A 20,341-nucleotide genomic window follows, 5' to 3' on the forward strand; every position below is an offset into this window, starting at 1 on the left:
CGGGGTGGAGGAGGAGGAGAGGGTGGCGAGTCTCAAGAGGGTGGAGGAGTGCCGGATTCTCAAGCAGATAGACGACATCATGGCTGAGATACACCAGCTGGAGGGGAGATGCAGGGTGAGGAGGAGCAGATGAGGTGTAGGGTGGTGAGGAGGGGCTGGGTGGTGAGGTGTAGGGTGGTGAGGAGGGGCTGGGTGGTGAGGTGTAGGGTGGTGAGGAGGAGCAGATGAGGTGTAGGGTGGTGAGGAGGGGCTGGGTGGTGAGGTGTAGGGTGGTGAGGTGGGACTGGGTGGTGGGTCTTCCTCTGGATTTGGAAACTCGACAGATATAACATCGATTTGGATTGGATGATTTTTTTCTTTCAGCCAGATTAAAATATGAGCGTGGGGAAGTCATCTACATCATTAGACCTCCTTTGGCAGTACCAAAATATAATAATAGGGGTTTTTCCCCTTTTTTCTGGCAACAAACTGAAACCTTTTTACAAGGATTTATATTACAGCATTAACCACAATACCTGCAGTCAAAATGCAAGCAAAAAACACGCACTATGATAATATATATGTGGAATTGTCCTTGAAACCGCTTGTTCCACACCAAGGGACGGCTTTCTTGAGAGCCTCGACCCAATTGGTGCTCGACCAGAGGACGCCAAAAGGTTTCAGTTTTCTTGCCACAAAAAAAGGGGAAACCCCTATGATGTGGAAGTCCTCGTTTCTGCCACTCAGTTGAGTACATCCAGCATCGTTTCTCCAAAAAACACAACTCTCAGTGAATGCTCTCGATGAATTTGACTTGCTTTTGTCTGAACACCCTGGCTGTGAAGTCGTATCGACGGCTGGGTGTCTGGCCGAATGAAAGTTATTATTATTTTTGTTTTATCTCAGGCCAAGCTGGATTACATGTAAAGGTAATAAATAAGTCGGGGACATCCATACGCTTGAACGTATGACATGGCACCTTGAGCATATTTGTGCATGCGTCTAGGGCTTCCTGTGAACGTAGCAGACGCCTGGATGCTACAAGGGGGGGGGGGGGATGATGTAACGCCATTGTTGGGCTGTATGCGTATTACCACGGGAGCTGACCTGTAATAGCGGACATGTGTCAGCAGGGGGTGGTGTACAGACCAGGTGTGACGAACAGGGCCCCCAGACCCCAAGATGGGGGGGGGGGGGGCTGGGGGATGTTCCAGGGCCCCCTAGAGAGTTCCAGAAGGCTTGGCCAGGGGCGGAGAGACCCTGGAACGGGGATAAAAGCCGGACCCCTGAACGGGTTTGGCGGTCCTCGTCCACCTGAAGCTCTGAAGAAGTCTCTGAGCGCTATCCAAGGTCGCTCGCCCGCTCCACGACGACGACGCTGGGGGGCCGGGGCCCGCGCCGGGGCCTCCCCTCCACGACCGTCATCTTCGTCGCCCCGTGACGTTCCGGGCTCTCGAGGGGGGGCGCCGCTGCCGGGAGACTCCGGTGGCGGCGGCGCCCCCCCAGGAGAGCTCCCGCGGTGGCGGCGGCGGCGCCCGGCCGACGCCGGGAATCGGCCCGAGGGTCGCCCCGAAGCGCGGAGACGGCGGCGGAGAGTCGGGGCCGGCGCTCGGTGCCGACGAGTCGGCGGGCAAGGAGGAGGCGGAGGCGGAGAGACGCAGGGAGGCCGCGGTTGGACCGCGTGCGGCGTGGAAGAGACACTTCGACTTTTGGTGGCAGGGCGTGGGCAGGAGGGCGAGCAGCAGGATGGGCGGAGGAGGCGGAGCGAGAGGAGGAGGAGGGGAAGAGGAGGCCGAGGCGGTGATGAAGGCGGAGGAGGAAGAGGAGGAGGTTTTGGCCGGGCGGTCGCTGCTAAGCAAGCGGCGGGAGGTGGCGGCGGCGGCGGATTGCCCGGCGGGACCGAATCCCGATCCCTGCCCGGGCTCCTCTACCTGCCGCGCTCCTCCGCCTCCTCCGCCTCCTCCGCCTCCTCCGTCGCCGCCGGCTCCTCTTCTGCCGCCGCCGCCGCCACCGGCGCCGGCGGTCGCGGGCAAGCGGCGCTCGGCCCCGCGTGGGGCGACGTTCCACTTCTCCTCGCTGATGCCGCGGCCGCTGGCTGAGCCGCCGCCGCCCACCGAGAGGCGCCGGGGTCGCGCCCTGGAGAAGCAGCGGCAGCGACGGAAACAAACTCAGCAACAATACCGGCAGCAGAGAGCGTCGTCGTCGTCATCCAGCTGTTGGTCGTTCTCGGACGCATCGTCGTTGTCGTCGTCTTCATCATCGTCGTCGTCATCGCCGGAGGAGGTGGTGGAGGGGGACGAGGCGAAGGAGCGGAGGGACGAGGAGGAGGAGGTGGTGGTAGATGACGAGGTGAAGGAGCGGAGGGACGACGAGGAGGAGGTGGTGGTGGAGGGTAACGAGGTGAAGGAGCGGAGGGACGAGGAGGAGGAGGAGGTGGTGGTGGAGGGTGACGAGGCGAAGGAGCGGAGGGACGAGGAGGAGGAGGAGGGGGAGGTGGTGGTGGAGGGTGACGAGGTGAAGAAGCGGACGGACGATGAGGAGGAGGAGGGGGAGGTGGTGGTGGAGGGTGACGAGGTGAAGGAGCGGAGGGACGACAAGGAGGAGGAGGTGGTGGAGTCTACAGGGGGCGTCCGCAGGCTGCTGCTGAAGTTTCGCGCCAGCCGCCTGCAGCCGAGCGTCGACAGAGCACGAGACGAGGAGGAGGCGGCGGACAACGAGGAGGAGGAAGAAGAAGAAGAGGAGGAGGAGGAGGGGACTACGGAGATCACGCAGTGCAGCCGATGATGGCGACTGCAAGTCGGGCGACGGGGTGGAGGAGGAGGAGAGGGTGGCGAGTCTCAAGAGGGTGGAGGAGTGCCGGATTCTCAAGCAGATAGACGACATCATGGCTGAGATACACCAGCTGGAGGGGAGATGCAGGGTGAGGAGGAGCAGATGAGGTGTAGGGTGGTGAGGAGGGGCTGGGTGGTGAGGTGTAGGGTGGTGAGGAGGGGCTGGGTGGTGAGGTGTAGGGTGGTGAGGAGGAGCAGATGAGGTGTAGGGTGGTGAGGAGGGGCTGGGTGGTGAGGTGTAGGGTGGTGAGGTGGGACTGGGTGGTGGGTCTTCCTCTGGATTTGGAAACTCGACAGATATAACATCGATTTGGATTGGATGATTTTTTTCTTTCAGCCAGATTAAAATATGAGCGTGGGGAAGTCATCTACATCATTAGACCTCCTTTGGCAGTACCAAAATATAATAATAGGGGTTTTTCCCCTTTTTTCTGGCAACAAACTGAAACCTTTTTACAAGGATTTATATTACAGCATTAACCACAATACCTGCAGTCAAAATGCAAGCAAAAAACACGCACTATGATAATATATATGTGGAATTGTCCTTGAAACCGCTTGTTCCACACCAAGGGACGGCTTTCTTGAGAGCCTCGACCCAATTGGTGCTCGACCAGAGGACGCCAAAAGGTTTCAGTTTTCTTGCCACAAAAAAAGGGGAAACCCCTATGATGTGGAAGTCCTCGTTTCTGCCACTCAGTTGAGTACATCCAGCATCGTTTCTCCAAAAAACACGACTCTCAGTGAATGCTCTCGATGAATTTGACTTGCTTTTGTCTGAACACCCTGGCTGTGAAGTCGTATCGACGGCTGGGTGTCTGGCCGAATGAAAGTTATTATTATTTTTGTTTTATCTCAGGCCAAGCTGGATTACATGTAAAGGTAATAAATAAGTCGGGGACATCCATACGCTTGAACGTATGACATGGCACCTTGAGCATATTTGTGCATGCGTCTAGGGCTTCCTGTGAACGTAGCAGACGCCTGGATGCTACAAGGGGGGGGGGGGGATGATGTAACGCCATTGTTGGGCTGTATGCGTATTACCACGGGAGCTGACCTGTAATAGCGGACATGTGTCAGCAGGGGGTGGTGTACAGACCAGGTGTGACGAACAGGGCCCCCAGACCCCAAGATGGGGGGGGGGGGGGGCTGGGGGATGTTCCAGGGCCCCCTAGAGAGTTCCAGAAGGCTTGGCCAGGGGCGGAGAGACCCTGGAACGGGGATAAAAGCCGGACCCCTGAACGGGTTTGGCGGTCCTCGTCCACCTGAAGCTCTGAAGAAGTCTCTGAGCGCTACCCTGAAGACCCTGAAGACCCTGAAGCGAAGAGCCCAGTGACCCTGGCTAGGGTCGGGTTCAGACATAACCAGTGTAGGGTTAGCGCTAGAACCAGAGTAAGGGCACCGTAGTGTGGAGGGACTGCCTCCTGAGGTTATCGGCTGTGAGGGGTCGTCACCCCTCTGTGCTGTGGTTCCCTTGTTGAATAAACGTGTTGCCTCCAGCGAACCGTCTCGCCTCGTCTTGGACCCACTGCACGTGTAACCTGTGGTAATGAAACCTCTTGTCGCAAAAAATTAGCGGCGTGCGAACGTGAAAGGTGTTAACGAAGTAAAAATAAATTTTGATTTTAAGCTTTCGTGACTGCTAGGAATTCATGTTCTTGGTTCTTTCGGTAAAGTCACCACGTAGAAGGGAAATAATACAATAATAAAAATATAAAACAATACAATTCTCACGACGTTTCAACTGCAACACAAGCAATCGTCGTCAGGTGTGAAAACCACAACAAGAAAAATAATAAAAATATAAAATAAAAATTCTCACAACGTTTCGACTGCAACACAAGCATTCATCATCAGGTGTGAAAACCACAGCAAGAAAATTTGAAAAAAGTGGCGTTTTTTTAACGTTAGCACCACGGAGAGCGATTTGACAGTCATTCAGATGGACGAGCCCATCTATGTTCGGGATAGAGGAGGGGGGAGACGAAAATAATGGATGCGGTCTGAAAGCCACCATAAGTGTGAACAATCATTTAAGACCCGAAATGGTTTATCAAATCCTTCCAATGATTGCTAAGCCAGAATTCCTTCCTCTCGGTTGAAATTGTCTCTGTGTATATGTGGATAGCCTCATGAACGAATCTCTCATGGTAGCCAGATGGATTGCAAAGAACCTCCGTCTTGGAGAAGTCAATGTCATGTGAGCCTACTGAATAATAACAGTGATCTGCCACGGCCGAGGTGTTGGTCCTACCGTTTTTTAGGTCTGCATTCTGTTCACGAATGAGGTCCGAGACATGTCGTTTAGTTTCTCCAATGTAACTACTACCACAGAGGCAACTTAGTTTGTAGACGCCAGGGTACTGTATGTCCGGAATCACATCTTTTACAGACGGAACCAGATCACGGATTTTATGTAATGTGTTGAAACGGAACTGGATCTTGTCTTTAGTCAAGATTTTGGAGATCTCTTTTGTGATCCCCGCAATGTAGGGTAAAGTGATGGTTTTGAAAGTCTCCTCAAGAGGGTCCTTCTTCATGGTTGGAGTGATAGCTTTGCGGATTGTGTAGTCGGAGTAACCATTAGCCTTAAGAGCTTGGTGTACGTGCTTGAGTTCACTGGCTATGTGTTCCTGGTCGGATATGCATTGGGCTCTATGGTGCAGAGTCTTGATGAGGGAATTCTTCTGGGATGGATGGTGGTGGGAATCCGGTTTCAGGTAAGCATCCGTATGGGTAGCTTTCCCGTAGACAGAGTGGCTCATTGAACCATCATTTTTTTTTACCAATTCCACTTTACAGTAAAATTGTAGACACGGCACAATATATACTTCTGAATCTTTATTTTTACCAACATTTAAAAAAAATATTCTCCGTTAAGGCAAAATTCTGAAATATTGGATTTTTTACCAAGCCTTGTGAATTCACCTTGTATCTGAACAAGTTAAATTTGTGCAAATATTTGTTTTCAAACGTAAAAATAACAGACATTGCTTACAAATATCAGCTCTATGTTTTCAAGTAAATACATTTTGGGTAGTGAATAAATTATAGTCTAAATAAGCTACACATGACGAATTGTAGGCAATTATAGTTATAATCAAATACATTTTTAAACAATCACGTGGTCCCTGTAGTCGCCGTTAGAGACAATCTGCTTGAAACAGTTTATCAACATATATACGAATACATTGATTCGAATAAGCAGAGTTAATTTCCTATTTATGGCATGCCAGTTATGTGTCAGTTTTCAATATTAACATCACCTTATAAAAGAATAACATTTAAAATACGCACAGAGAAGTATTCATTCGTAATTATTGACAGGCATATTAACAAAATTGAATTACTGCAGTGAAATATACTGCATCAGGTTACATCGTATTAAGAAGCTATTTTAAAAATACGCACCGCCTGCTTAACAGTGTATGTACAACAAACTATTGTAGTGTCATTCAAAACGAGTAGGCCATTGCATGCTTGCATCTGGGTCAAAATGTAGCAAATTCTAAACATTGCCAACAAATAATAGATCACGGAGTTTAGATCGCAACACAAACAATCGTCATCAGGTGGGACAACCACAGCAGCAAGACAACTGCTGAAGTAGGCGCCTACTTCAGCGTCTTCTTCTTGCTGTGGTTGTCCCACCTGATGACGATTGCTTGTGTTGTGATATAAACGCCGTGATCTGTTATGTTTCTACCCACGTGGTGACTTTACCGAAATAACTTGAGAGTGTGGATTCCTGCAGTCACAAAAGCTTCGAATCAAGATTGCCGACAAACTACACAACTGAGATGATGCATCAATCATCGCCCCCTACTGACAGGCTCTTGTCCACATGCAGGCCGGTGCAGGGCCACCACCTTGTGCCACACAGGGGCAGCTGCTACCTGGGGATGCCCTTCGAGCATCTCAGACGAGATACGAAACTCCGAGTTGCCGAGGCGATTAAGCAAGCACCATGTAAAAGCAATTATCATTAGAACATCGTGAATGCTTGGGAGCGTATTGGCTCTCGCTCCTGGTCAGAGATTGACCCAACCCACAGGTCCACAAAGACTGGCCGCTCGCTCTTACTCTGCAGGTTAAACCTAGGAATTGAGTGTTCAACTTCACATTCTTGTCATTAAAGGCCTGTGACAAAGGTGCATCTATTGGAGCGACATCGTCTCTGGCTTACACATCTACCGGGTCTCCACTTGACTTTGTATTGTCTAGGAAGTCCACCCACACCTCCACTTCCACAAACTGCTGAGAGTTGCCTCGCTCTGCCTCACAGTCAGAATTCTCCTCCTGCTTCACGTTGCCTCCATCGATTAGAAGGTCCCATTTTGGAGTTGAATCTTCATCTTCACATTTCACCTTCACTTCTTCACATTTCACCATCACTTCTTCACATTTCACCTTCACTTCTTCGCTCTTCACCATCACTTCTTCCCTCTTCACCATCACCTCTTCATATTTCACCTCGATACCTTTAAAAGTGTCCAAGCTGGAATTTTCTTCCGGTTCTTGTTTAATGAGGGATGGGCTCATGGTGGCACTTTGACTTTCACAAGTGGATTTCAGACTCCACTCCTTGCAGATCTTCTGATGCTTCTGTGTTCTCTGGTGTACTTGAAGATTTGATGAATCTGCAAACGCCTTCCCACACACACTGCACTTGAAGGGTTTCTCTCCCGTGTGTGTTCTCTGGTGTACTACAAGAGATGAACGTGCAAATGCCTTCACGCACACACTGCACTTGAAGGGTTTCTCTCCTGTGTGTGTTCTCTGGTGTTCTACAAGAAGAGATGAACGTGGAAACGCCTTCAAGCACACACTGCACTTGAAGGGTTTCTCTCCTGTGTGTGTCCTCTGGTGTATTACAAGAGCAGATGAATATGCAAACGCCTTTCCACACACACTGCACTTGAAGGGTTTCTCTCCTGTGTGTGTTCTCTGGTGTGCTACAAGAGTACATGAATGTGCAAACGCCTTCACACACACACTGCACTTGAAGGGTTTCTCTCCCGTGTGTGTTCTCTGGTGTGTTACAAGAGCAGATGACCGTGAAAATGCCTTCCCACACACACTGCACTTGAAGGGTTTCTCTCCCGTGTGTGTTCTCTGGTGTTCTACAAGAAGAGATGAACGTGGAAACGCCTTTAAGCACACACTGCACTTGAAGGGTTTCTCTCCTGTGTGTGTCCTCTGGTGTATTACAAGAGCAGATGAATATGCAAACGCCTTTCCACACACACTGCACTTGAAGGGTTTCTCTCCTGTGTGTGTTCTCTGGTGTGCTACAAGAGTACATGAATGTGCAAACGCCTTCACACACACACTGCACTTGAAGGGTTTCTCTCCCGTGTGTGTTCTCTGGTGTGTTACAAGAGCAGATGACCGTGAAAATGCCTTCCCACACACTGCACTTGAAGGGTTTCTCTCCTGTGTGAGTTCTCTTGTGCCGTGTCAAATCTCCAGTCCGATCCGTGCTGTATGCACACCAGTCGCATTGTTGACTTGTCCTACCGAGCTGCGCTGAGTGCATTTGCTCCATCAGACCAATTCTGCAGAGGAAGCGTCAGAGGAAGCGTCAGCTGCAGACAGAAAAAAATAATATCCACACCATCTACACGTCAGTATCGATGCACAGAGGAAAGCATACATACACAGTAACACGTGTGTCTATACTTATTCATATATTCATGATATAGTGGAAAAGTGTCCCAAATTCATCACATGGGCTGTTATGGCACACAATGAGAGGGCAAATGGTTATAAACATGCCTGGAAGCCCTCGTATCTTCAAAATGAATGTTCACCAAAAACTCCGAGCACACAATTATAGCTGTCTGGCTACAAAAGGAATATTTATGAGAGCTAAATTCAGCTGACATAGCAAAGGGTGTTGAAAACAATACTATTTGTCTTCTTTGGTTCTTTCGGTAAAGTCACGTAGAATGAGAATAAAATAATAAATTGATAAAATAAAATAACACAATAATATTCTCACGACGTTTCGGCCACAACACAAGCGGCCTTCATCAGGTGAAGGGAGCGAGACTGTCTGGTAGGACAGCGCTGGAGTGAGAGAGCCACGTTCAGATCACGGCTTTTAAGCTGTGTGAGAGGAACAAAGAGCCTTCACGAAGGAATTAGCATAAAATTTAGCATTGAAAAGGCTGAATGATTAGCTTGTGACTGGTCAAAGAAATAGCTATGTCAAAAGTTAAAGCATACACATCCGCAGAGGCACCCATTGTTAAAAGGAATTAGCATAGAATTTAGCATTGAAATAGCTAAATTAAGGCATTCGCTTGTAACTGCTACAGAAATAGTTACGTTGAAGTCAGAGCATACACATTCACCGAGGCACTTAGTACAAATCAAAACAGGAGAATTTAGCATTGAAATAACTAGGCGAATTTAGCATTGAAATAACTGGGTGATTTGCTAGTGACTGGTCACAGAAATGACTACAAATCTGAGCTATTCACAGTACTATATAGTGAACCAATAAAAACTAAAATATAAATTACCTTCATGTTATCAATAAACTCTATATTCTCCAATCAGCTAAGCTACCAACCATGAGTCGTTATATATCACAATGCTATATGGCGAAAAAATGGGTGGATTCTTACCCTCAAATTTCCGTACCACGGATAGCTACGGGCCCCATTCAGACGGACGAGTTCGTCCATGGTCGGAACAGAGGAGGGGGAAAGAGACAGCTGCGAAGCCCTAGTATACTCCATGTTGTAAACCATACCATTAACCGTGGTGTGAGAGGTATTAAGAGGCAATGCTGGCGAAAGAGCTGCGGTCTGAAGGTCATCGTAAAATTACAATTAATTAAGAACAGAAATGATTTAACACATCTTTCCAGTGGTTACTGAGCCTGAATCCATCTTCTCGGTTGAAATTGTCTCTGTGCTTGTATATGTGAATGGCCTCATGAACGAATCTCTCATGGTAGCCAGTTGGTTTGCAAAGAACCTCCGTCTTGGAGAAGTCAATGTCATGTGAGCCCACTGAATTGTAACAGTGATCTGCCACGGCAGAGGAGTTCGTCTTACCGTGTTTCAAGTCTGCTTTATGTTCGCGGATGCGATCCGAGATATGTCTTTTGGTTTCTCCAATGTAGCTACTACCACAGAGGCACTTTAGTTTGTAAACGCCCGGGTACTGTATGTCTGGAAGAGCATCTTTTACAGATGGAACTAAATCACGGATTTTGTGTACTGTGTTGAATCGGACCTGGATCTTGTGTTTATTCAGGATTTTGGAGATCTTTTTAGTGACCCCTGCAATGTAGGGTAAGGTGATGGTTTTGAGTGGCTTGAGTCACATCTCTGCAGACGTAGCAAGATCTGAAATCGCTGCAACCCTCAAAAACGCTAAGTTGCCACCTAGCAACATCAGCAAAGACGAACGTTTTGAATTATCTCAATTAAAAAAGAGGGATGATATTGTCGTTCTCTCAGCCGACAAAGGCAATGCCACTGTCATCATGGACAAAACAGAATATAACAACAAAATTCAAGAACTACTCAACGATGGCAGCTATACAAAAATAAAAAGAGATCCCACCAACAGCCTGGTCACCAAAACGAACAAAATTATCTCTGATTCAACAGCATTAATTGATGAGAACAAACAGTTCTTGTTGAAACCCTCTGCTGCCAGACCACCAAGATTATATGGCCTTCCAAAGATACACAAAGAAGATACACCCCTTCGTCCCATCGTCTCTACTATCAGCTCCCCCACCTACAAACTGGCACGTTTTCTGGCTGATATACTGCGACCTTTCACTGGAAAAACCACCTCTGCGGTACTAAATTCTACTCACCTGGTATCGACAATCAAAGACATTTCCCTGTCCCCAAACGACCTGCTTGTCAGTTTTGATGTGGTGTCCTTGTTCACCAAAGTCCCGGTACCTGACACCATCGCTATCATTGAAGACCTGGTTCATCAAGGACTGCATACTGATGTACCCCCCTGGTGAGACATTGCTTAACCAACACATACTTCACCTGGAATGGAACTTTCTACAAACAAACTGAGGGCACCCCAATGGGCTCCCCCCTATCTCCGGTTGTAGCCAACGTATTCATGGAAAAATTTGAAACTGACGCCATCCAGACTGCCACTCTACGCCCGACCTTATGGAAGAGGTACGTTGATGACACCTTTGTCATCTGGCCACATGGCCAGCCTGCTCTAGACCAATTCCGCGACCACATCAATTCCATACACCCAGCCATCAGATTTACCATGGAGGTCGAAAAAGATGGCAAACTACCCTTTCTGGATGTCTTAATTAAAAGGAGACATGATGGTTCAATGAGCCACTCTGTCTACAGGAAAGCTACCCATACAGATGCTTACTTGAAACCAGATTCCCACCACCATCCATCCCAGAAGAACTGCCTCATCAAGACTCTATACCATAGAGCCCAATGCATTTCCGACCAGGAACACATTACCAGTGAACTCAAACACGTACACCAGGCTCTCAGGGCTAATGGCTACTCCGACTACACAATCCGCAAAGCCATCACTCCAGTCATGAAGAAGGATCCTCTTGTGGAGCCACTCAAAACCATCACCTTACCCTACATTGCAGGGGTCACTAAAAAGATCTCCAAAATCCTGAATAAACACAAGATCCAGGTCCGATTCAACACAGTACACAAAATCCGTGATTTAGTTCCATCTGTAAAAGATGCTCTTCCAGACATACAGTACCCGGGCGTTTACAAACTAAAGTGCCTCTGTGGTAGTAGCTACATTGGAGAAACCAAAAGACATATCTCGGATCGCATCCGCGAACATAAAGCAGACTTGAAACACGGTAAGACGAACTCCTCTGCCGTGGCAGATCACTGTTACAATTCAGTGGGCTCACATGACATTGACTTCTCCAAGACGGAGGTTCTTTGCAAACCAACTGGCTACCATGAGAGATTCGTTCATGAGGCCATTCACATATACAAGCACAGAGACAATTTCAACCGAGAAGATGGATTCAGGCTCAGTAACCACTGGAAAGATGTGTTAAATCATTTCTGTTCTTAATTAATTGTAATTTTACGATGACCTTCAGACCGCAGCTCTTTCGCCAGCATTGCCTCTTAATACCTCTCACACCACGGTTAATGGTATGGTTTACAACATGGAGTATACTAGGGCTTCGCAGCTGTCTCTTTCCCCCTCCTCTGTTCCGACCATGGACGAACTCGTCCGTCTGAATGGGACCCGTAGCTATCCGTGGTACGGAAATTTGAGGGTAAGAATCCACCCATTTTTTCGCCATATAGCATTGTGATATATAACGACTTATGGTTGGTAGCTTAGCTGATTGGAGAATATAGAGTTTATTGATAACATGAAGGTAATTTATATTTTAGTTTTTATTGGTTCACTATATAGTACTGTGAATAGCTCAGATTTGTAGTCATTTCTGTGACCAGTCACTAGCAAATCACCCAGTTATTTCAATGCTAAATTCGCCTAGTTATTTCAATGCTAAATTCTCCTGTTTTGATTTGTACTAAGTGCCTCGGTGAATGTGTATGCTCTGACTTCAACGTAACTATTTCTGTAGCAGTTACAAGCGAATGCCTTAATTTAGCTATTTCAATGCTAAATTCTATGCTAATTCCTTTTAACAATGGGTGCCTCTGCGGATGTGTATGCTTTAACTTTTAACATAGCTATTTCTTTGACCAGTCACAAGCTAATCATTCAGCCTTTTCAATGCTAAATTTTATGCTAATTCCTTCGTCAAGGCTCTTTGTTCCTCTCACACAGCTTAAAAGCCGTGATCTGAACGTGGCTCTCTCACTCCAGCGCTGTCCTACCAGACAGTCTCGCTCCCTTCACCTGATGAAGGCCGCTTGTGTTGTGGCCAAAACGTCGTGAGAATATTATTGTGTTATTTTATTTTATCAATTTATTATTTTATTCTCATTCTACGTGACTTTACCGAAAGAACCAAAGAAGATGAATCATTGCAGTCACGAAAGCTTTAAATCGAAATACTATTTGTGTTAGGCAGAAATTCATAAATTAATGTTCAATCACAACTTAGAGGTGTGAATCCAGGCTCAGATGTCCTTGAATGCTGGGATGAACAGTTCCGACTTCAGCTGCATGTGCGTGCTGTGTTCACCTCCTGTTTCCATTCTTACAAAGAGTTCCAGAGGAAAACAAAAGTAAACTATTGTTTTGATATAACCTCCGTGTTCAATAGAGTTGATAGACTTTACTGCAAACACAAACTTGACACTGTCACACACTGGCGGTGGCGTGTCCAGAATCATGCCTGGCCACCTTCATCTGCTCAGCATTAATGCTTCCTCACTACACCAAGTAATTAATCGAGGATCAACGAACATAGCCGAGGCTAACTGGAGTTTGCGTGTCTCTCTCCGTGGTGAGATGTTAACTACCTCACCTGGTGTACAGGAAGTCGTGGGTTTGATCCCGACCGTGACGCCTGCTGTATATTTGGAGTTTGCACATCTCTCCGTATAGCGTCTTTGACCGATAGACATTGACACACGTATTCTTGTTTCTTTCAGCAAAGTTACGTAGACAGAAAATAACAATAACAGATAATACAATTACATTAAATTAAGACCACTTGTGTTGCGATCAAAACGACGTCAGTTTTTTTAGCTTTATTTACAATTTTTTAAATTATTTTTATTTTCTGTTATTTTCATTAAATTTTCTATCTATGTGACTTTACCGAAAGAACCAAAAATATTAATTCCTGCAGTAACCAAAGTTTTAAGTCAAAACATTCACACACGTTGACAAAGCCTCACCTTGTGTTGTTGTGGGCAGGTCGCTTCTGATAACAAGAGCGGTATAGCAGCTCAAGCGGGCTTGGCCTTGTGAAAAATATAAAAACTGCGTGAATATTTACAATAAAACAAAGCTACAAAGTGGTGATCCGGGTGAAGGCAAATTAAACTTAAAGCGAGATAATTAAAGTGAATGCAATCAGGCGAGGGCAGGAGGCAAGGCCACCGCGTGGCTAGGCCCCGCGTTGTAAAGTTCCAACTTGGACATCGATTCCCATGCTCGCTGCTACTCAACTGACATCCCTACGAGAGAGAGCGAGGCTCTACCTTGGTAAACAACAACCACCAGCACAACAACCACAATCGCAATGAGAATTTCTCACCTCGGATTTCAGTGCAGGAAGCGATAGCTTCCTGTTACCTCGTGACGTCACGCAGCAGCAGGTGACATGACGTCACATCCGAGATACGAGACACGCTCCTCCCACAATGAGCGGTCTGTAACTTACTATATTAGAGAATGAATAAATTATGTTAATGTACCATCCGTTATGTCGTGAGTGCTGAACCCGTCGCAATAAACTCGCGAGGGCTTTAACGAGTACATTATGTTAATGAGCCGCCAGTCACTGGGCGTAGCTTTGCCCAAATAAGGATTGGCAATGGAACGATATCGGCAGTGACCCCAGCGGAGGTGACGTCACGCTCAAGAACGCGGTGGATGGGGGAGGGGTAAATACTTTGGTGACATGACGTCACTGGCAAGGTACACCACCCCATGGCGTTTCACGCTAATGAAGTAATGCTGAGTGGTGACGTCACAGAGCGGGGTTGGAGTTTAAGTTGATTTAGATTCATTTTACATTGCTCCCTCCCTTGGGTGCGTGGGCTCAGCTGCAACAACGTGGACATTATTGTGTGTACACTGTGTGTGTGTGTACACTGTGTGTGTGTATACTGTGTGTATACACTGTGTGTGTACACTGTGTGTATACACTATGTGTGTGTGTACACTGTATACACTGTGTGTATACAGTGTACACTGTGTGTATACACTGTGTGTGTGTACACAATGTGTGTGTACACTGTGTGTGTTTACACTGTGTGTGTGTACACTGAGTGTGTGTAGGTGTTCACGCCACGTCCCTTTCTCTGTGTGTGTACACTCTGTGTGTGTGTACACTGAGTGTGTGTAGGTGTTCACGCCACGTCCCTTTCTCTGTCACCATTTTAATTCTGGGCCAAAGAGGTCCCGCAAATGTAAACATTTTCTGTTTAAAATGTAACACGAACATAACAAACAATGAATTATATTCTTGGTTCTTTCGGTAAAGTCACGTTGAAGGGAAACAATAAAAATATATAAAATAATAAAATTCTCACGACGTTTCGACTGTAACACAAGCAGTCATCATCAGGTGTCAAAACCAACGGCAAGAAACATTTGAAAGAAGTGGCGGTTTGTATTTATTTTTAAACGTTAGCGCCACGGAGAGTGATTTGGAAGGTATTCAGATGGACGAGTCCATCTATGTTCGGAAAAGAGGAGGGGGGAGACGAAAAATTAATGTATGCTGTCTGAAAGCCACCGTAAGCGTGAACAATCAAAAGACCCGAAATGGTTTATCAAATCCTTCCAATGATTGCTAAGCCAGAATTCCTTCCTCTCGGTTGAAATTGTCTCTGTGCTTGTATATGTGGATAGCCTCATGAACGAATCTCTCATGGTAGCCAGATGGATTGCAGAGAACCTCCGTCTTGGAGAAGTCAATGTCATGTGAGCCTACTGAATTATAACAGTGATCTGCCACGGCCGAGGTGTTGGTCCTACCGTGTTTAAGGTCTGCTTTGTGTTCACGAATGCGGTCTGAGACATGGCGTTTGGTTTCTCCAATGTAACTACTACCACAGAGGCAACTTAGTTTGTAGACACCAGGGTATTGTATGTCCGGAATCACATCTTTTACAGACGGGACCAGATCACGGGTTTTATGTAATGTGTTGAATCGGACCTGGATCTTGTGTTTATTCAAGATTTTGGAGATCTTTTTTGTGATCCCCGCAATGTAGGGCAAAGTGATGGTTTTGAAAGGCTCCTCAAGAGGGTCCTTCTTCATGGTTGGAGTGAGAGCTTTGCGGATTGTAAGAGCTTGGTGTAACGTGCTTGAGTTCACTGGCTATGTGTTCCTGGTCGGATATGCATTGGGCTCTATGGTGCAGAGTCTTGATGACGGAATTCTTCTGGGATGGATGGTGGTGGGAATCCGGTTTCAGGTAAGCATCCGTATGGGTAGCTTTCCTGTAGACAGAGTGGCTCATTGAACCATCATTTTTTTACCAATTACACTTTACAATAAAATTGTAGACACGGCACAATATATACTTCTGAATCTTTATTTTTACCAACATTTAAAAAAATATTCTCTGTTAAGGCAAAATTCTGAAATATTGGATTTTTTACAAAGCCTTGTGAATTCACCTTGTATCTGAACAAGTTCAATTTGTGCAAATATTTTTTTTCAAACGTAAAAATAACAAAGACATTGCTTACAAATATCAGCTCTACGTTTTCAAGTAAATACATTTTGGGTAGTGAATAAATTATAGTCTAAATAAGCTACACATGACGAATTGTAGGCAATTATAGTTATAATCAAATACATTTTTAAACAATCACGTGGTCCCTGTAGTCGCCGTTAGAGACAATCTGCTTGAAACAGTTTATCAACATATATACGAATACATTGATTCGAATAAGCAGAGTTAATTTCCTATTTATGGCATGCCAGTTACGTGTCAGTTTTCGATATCAACATCACCTTATAAAAGAATAACATTTAAAATATGCACAGACAAGTATTCATTCGTAATTATTGACAGGCATATTAACAAAATTGAATTACTGCAGTGAAATATACTGCATCAGGTTACATCGTATTAACAAGAAGCTATTTTAAAAATACGCACCGCCTGCTTAACAGTGTATGTACAACGTACTATTGTAGTGTCATTCAAAACGAGTAGGCCATTGCATGCTGGCGTCTGGGTCAAAATGTAGCAAATTCTAAACATTAGCTACAAATAATAGATCACGGAGTTTAGATCGCAACACAAGCAATCGTCATCAGGTTGGACAAGCACAGCAGCAAGAAGAAACTGCTGGAGTAGGCGCCTACTACTTCAGCGTCTTCTTCTTGCTGTGGTTGTCCCACCTGATGACGATTGCTTGTGTTGTGATCTAAACGCCGCGGTCTGTTATGTTTCTACTACGTGGTGACTTTACTGAAATAACTCGAGAGTGTGGATTCCTGCAGTCACGAAAGCTTCGAATCAAGATTACCTACAAACTACACAACTGAGATGACGCATCAATCATCGCCCCCTACTGACAGGCTCTTGTCCACATGCAGGCCGGTCTAGGGCCACCACCCTGTGCCACACAGGGGCAGCTGCTACTTGGGGATGCTCTTCGAGTGTTTCAGACGAGGTACGACACGAAACTCCGAGTTGCTGAGGCGGTTAAGCAAGCACCGTGTAAATGCAATTATTATTATAACATAGTGAATGCTTGGGGGCTTGTCTCTCGCTCCTGGTGAGAGATTGACCCAACCCACAGGTCCACAAAGACTGGCCGCCCTTACTCTGCAGGTTGAATCTAGGAATTGAGTGTTCAACTTCACATTCTTGTCATTAAAGGCCTGTGACAAAGGTGCATCTATTGGAGCGACATCGTCTCTGGCTTACACATCTACGGGGTCTCCACTTGACTTTGTATTGTCTAGGAGGAAGTCCACCCACACCTCCACTTCCTCAAACTGCTGGGAGTCGCCTCGCTCTGCCTCAGTCAGAATTCTCCTCCTGCTTCACGTTGCCTCCATCGATGTGAAGGTCCCATTTTGGAGCTTAATTTTCATCTTCACATTTTACCGTCACTTCTTTGCTCTTCACCATCACCTCTTCACATTTCACCTCGGTTCCTTTACAGTGTCAAAGCTGGGATTTTCCTCCGGTTCTTGTTTCATGAGGGATGGGCTCATTGTGGAACTTTGACTTTCACAAGCTGATTTCAGACTCCTCTCCTTGCAGATCTTCTGATGCTTCTGTGTTCTCTGGTGTACTTGAAGATTTGATGAATCTGGAAACGCCTTCCAGCAGAGTGCACCGGAAGGGTTTCTCTCCTGTGTGTGTCCTCTGGTGTTTTTTTAGAAAAGATGACTGTGAAAAGGCCTTCCCACACAGACTGCACTTGAAGGGTTTCTCTCCCATGTGTGTTCTATGGTGTCTTTGACGATTTGATGAACGTGCAAACGCCATCCCGCATAGAGTGCACCTGAAGGGTTTCTCTCCCGTGTGTGTTCTCTGGTGTACTTTAAGATGTGGCAACTGTGCAAACATCATCCCGCACAGAGTGCACCTGAAGGGTTTCTCTCCCGTGTGTATTCTCTCGTGTCTTTGAAGATGTGACACACGTACAAACGCCATCCCGCACAGAATGCACCTGAAGGGTTTCTCTCCTGTGTGTGTTCTCTGGTGTACTTTAAGATGTGGTGACTGTGCAAACGCCTTCCCGCACAGAGTGCACCTGAAGGGTTTCTCTCCTGTGTGTGTTCTCTGGTGTTTTACAAGAACAGATGACTGTGAAAATGCCTTCCCACACACACTGCACTTGAAGGGTTTCTCTCCTGTGTGTGTTCTCTGGTGGATCTGAACAACTGATGAATATGCAAACGCCTTCCCGCACAAGGTGCACCTGAAGGGTTTCACTCCTGTGTGTGTTCTCTGGTGGGTCTGAAGAACTGATGGCCAGGCAAATGCCTTCCCACACACAGTGCACTTGAAGGGTTTCTCTCCTGTGTGTGTTCTCTGGTGGGTCTGAAGAACTGATGGCCATGCAAATGCCTTCCCACACACAGTGCACTTGAAGGGTTTCACTCCTGTGTGTGTTCTCTGGTGGGCCTGAAGAACTGATGGCCATGCAAATGCCTTCCCACACACAGTGCACTTGAAGGGTTTCTCTCCCGTGCGTGTTCTCTGGTGTTTTTTCAGAGCAGATGAATTTGCAAACGCCTTCCCACACACAGTGCACTTGAAGGGTTTCTCTCCCGTGTGTGTTCTCTGGTGTCTTTTAAGATTATATGACTGTGAAAATGCCTCCCCACACACACTGCACTTGAAGGGTTTCTCTCCCGTGTGTGTTCGCTGGTGTCTTTTATGAGCAAATGACTGTGAAAATGCCTCCCCACACACACTGCACTTGAAGGGTTTCTCTCCCGTGTGTGTTCTCTGGTGTATTTTAAGAGCAGATGACGGTGAAAATGCCTTGTCACACACACTGCACTTGAAGGGTTTCTCTCCAGTGCGAGTTCTCTGGTGCTGTGTCAAATTTCCAGTCCGATCCGTGCTGTATGCACGCTGGTCGCATTGTTGACTTGTCGTACAGAGCTGCGCTGAGTGCCTTTGCTCCATCAGACCAGCGTCAGCTGCAGACAGAAAATAAGAATATACACACCATCTACACGTCAGTATCGAGGCACAGAGGAATGCATATATACACAGTAACACGTGACTTATACGTCTATACTTATTCATATATTCATGATGCAGTGAAAAAGTTTCCCAAATTCCTCGCACGGGCTGTGATGGCACACAATGAGAGGGCAATGTCATAAACATGCCTGGAAGCCCTCGCATCTTCAAAATGAATGTTCACCCAAAACTCTAAGTACACAATTTCGGCTGTCTGGCTACAAAAGGAATATTTATAAGAGCTAAATTCAGCTGACATAGCAAAGGGTGTTGAAAACAATACTATTTGTGTTATGCAGAAATGCATAAATTAATGTTCAATCGCAACTTAGAGGTGTGAATCCAGGCTCAGATGTCCTTGAATGCTGGGGATGAACAGTTCCAACTTCAGCTGAATGTGTGTGCTGTGTTCACCTCCTGTTTCCATTCTTACAATGAGTTCCAGAGGAAAACAAAAATAAACTATTGTTTTGATATAACCTCCGTGTGCAATAGAGTTAATAGACTTTACTGCAAACACAAACTTGACACTGTCACACACTGGCGGTGGCGTGTCCAGAATCATGCCTGGCCACCTTCATCTGCTCGGCATTAATGCTTCCTCACTCCACCAAGTAATTAATCGAGGATCAATGAACATAGCCGAGGCTAACTGGAGTTTGCGTGTCTCTTTCCGTGGTGAGATGTTAACTACCTCACCTAATATACAGGAAGTCATGGGTTCGATCCCGACCCTGACGCTTGCTGTATATTTGGAGTTTGCGCGTCTTTGACCGATAGACATTGACACACGTATTCTTGTTTCTTTCAGTAATGTTACGTAGACAGAAAATAACAATAACAGATAATACAATTAAATTAAATAAAGACTACTTGTGTTGCGATCAAAACGAGGGTTTTTTTTGTGCTTTATTTACTATTTTTTTATTTTTATTGTTATTTTTTATTTTCTATCTACGTGACTTTACCGAAAGAACCAAGAATATTAATTCCTGCAGTCACCAAAGTTTTAAGTCAAAACATTCACACACGTTGATAAAGCCTCACCTTGTGTTGTTGTGGGCAGGTCGCTTCTGATAACAAGAGCGGTATAGCAGCTCAAGCGGGCTTGGCCTGCTAACAAAAGAAAATAAAAACTGCGTGAATATTTACAATAAAACAAAGTTACAAAGTGACGAGCCGGGTGAA

General features: G+C 46.3%; 1 protein-coding gene across 1 annotated transcript in view; it reads left to right on the forward strand.

The window, feature by feature from the left end:
- Positions 1 to 20,341, forward strand: part of LOC142913467 (uncharacterized) — a 59,071-nt gene that overhangs the window by 24,180 nt on the left and 14,550 nt on the right. The gene's annotated exons all lie outside the window — the stretch shown is intronic.

The sequence above is a fragment of the Petromyzon marinus genome, unplaced genomic scaffold (genome assembly GCF_048934315.1).
Source record: "Petromyzon marinus isolate PM22_M1 ecotype Great Lakes invasive population unplaced genomic scaffold, UKy_Petmar_22M1.pri1.0 PM_G_Scaffold_26, whole genome shotgun sequence".
NCBI lineage: Eukaryota > Metazoa > Chordata > Hyperoartia > Petromyzontiformes > Petromyzontidae > Petromyzon > Petromyzon marinus.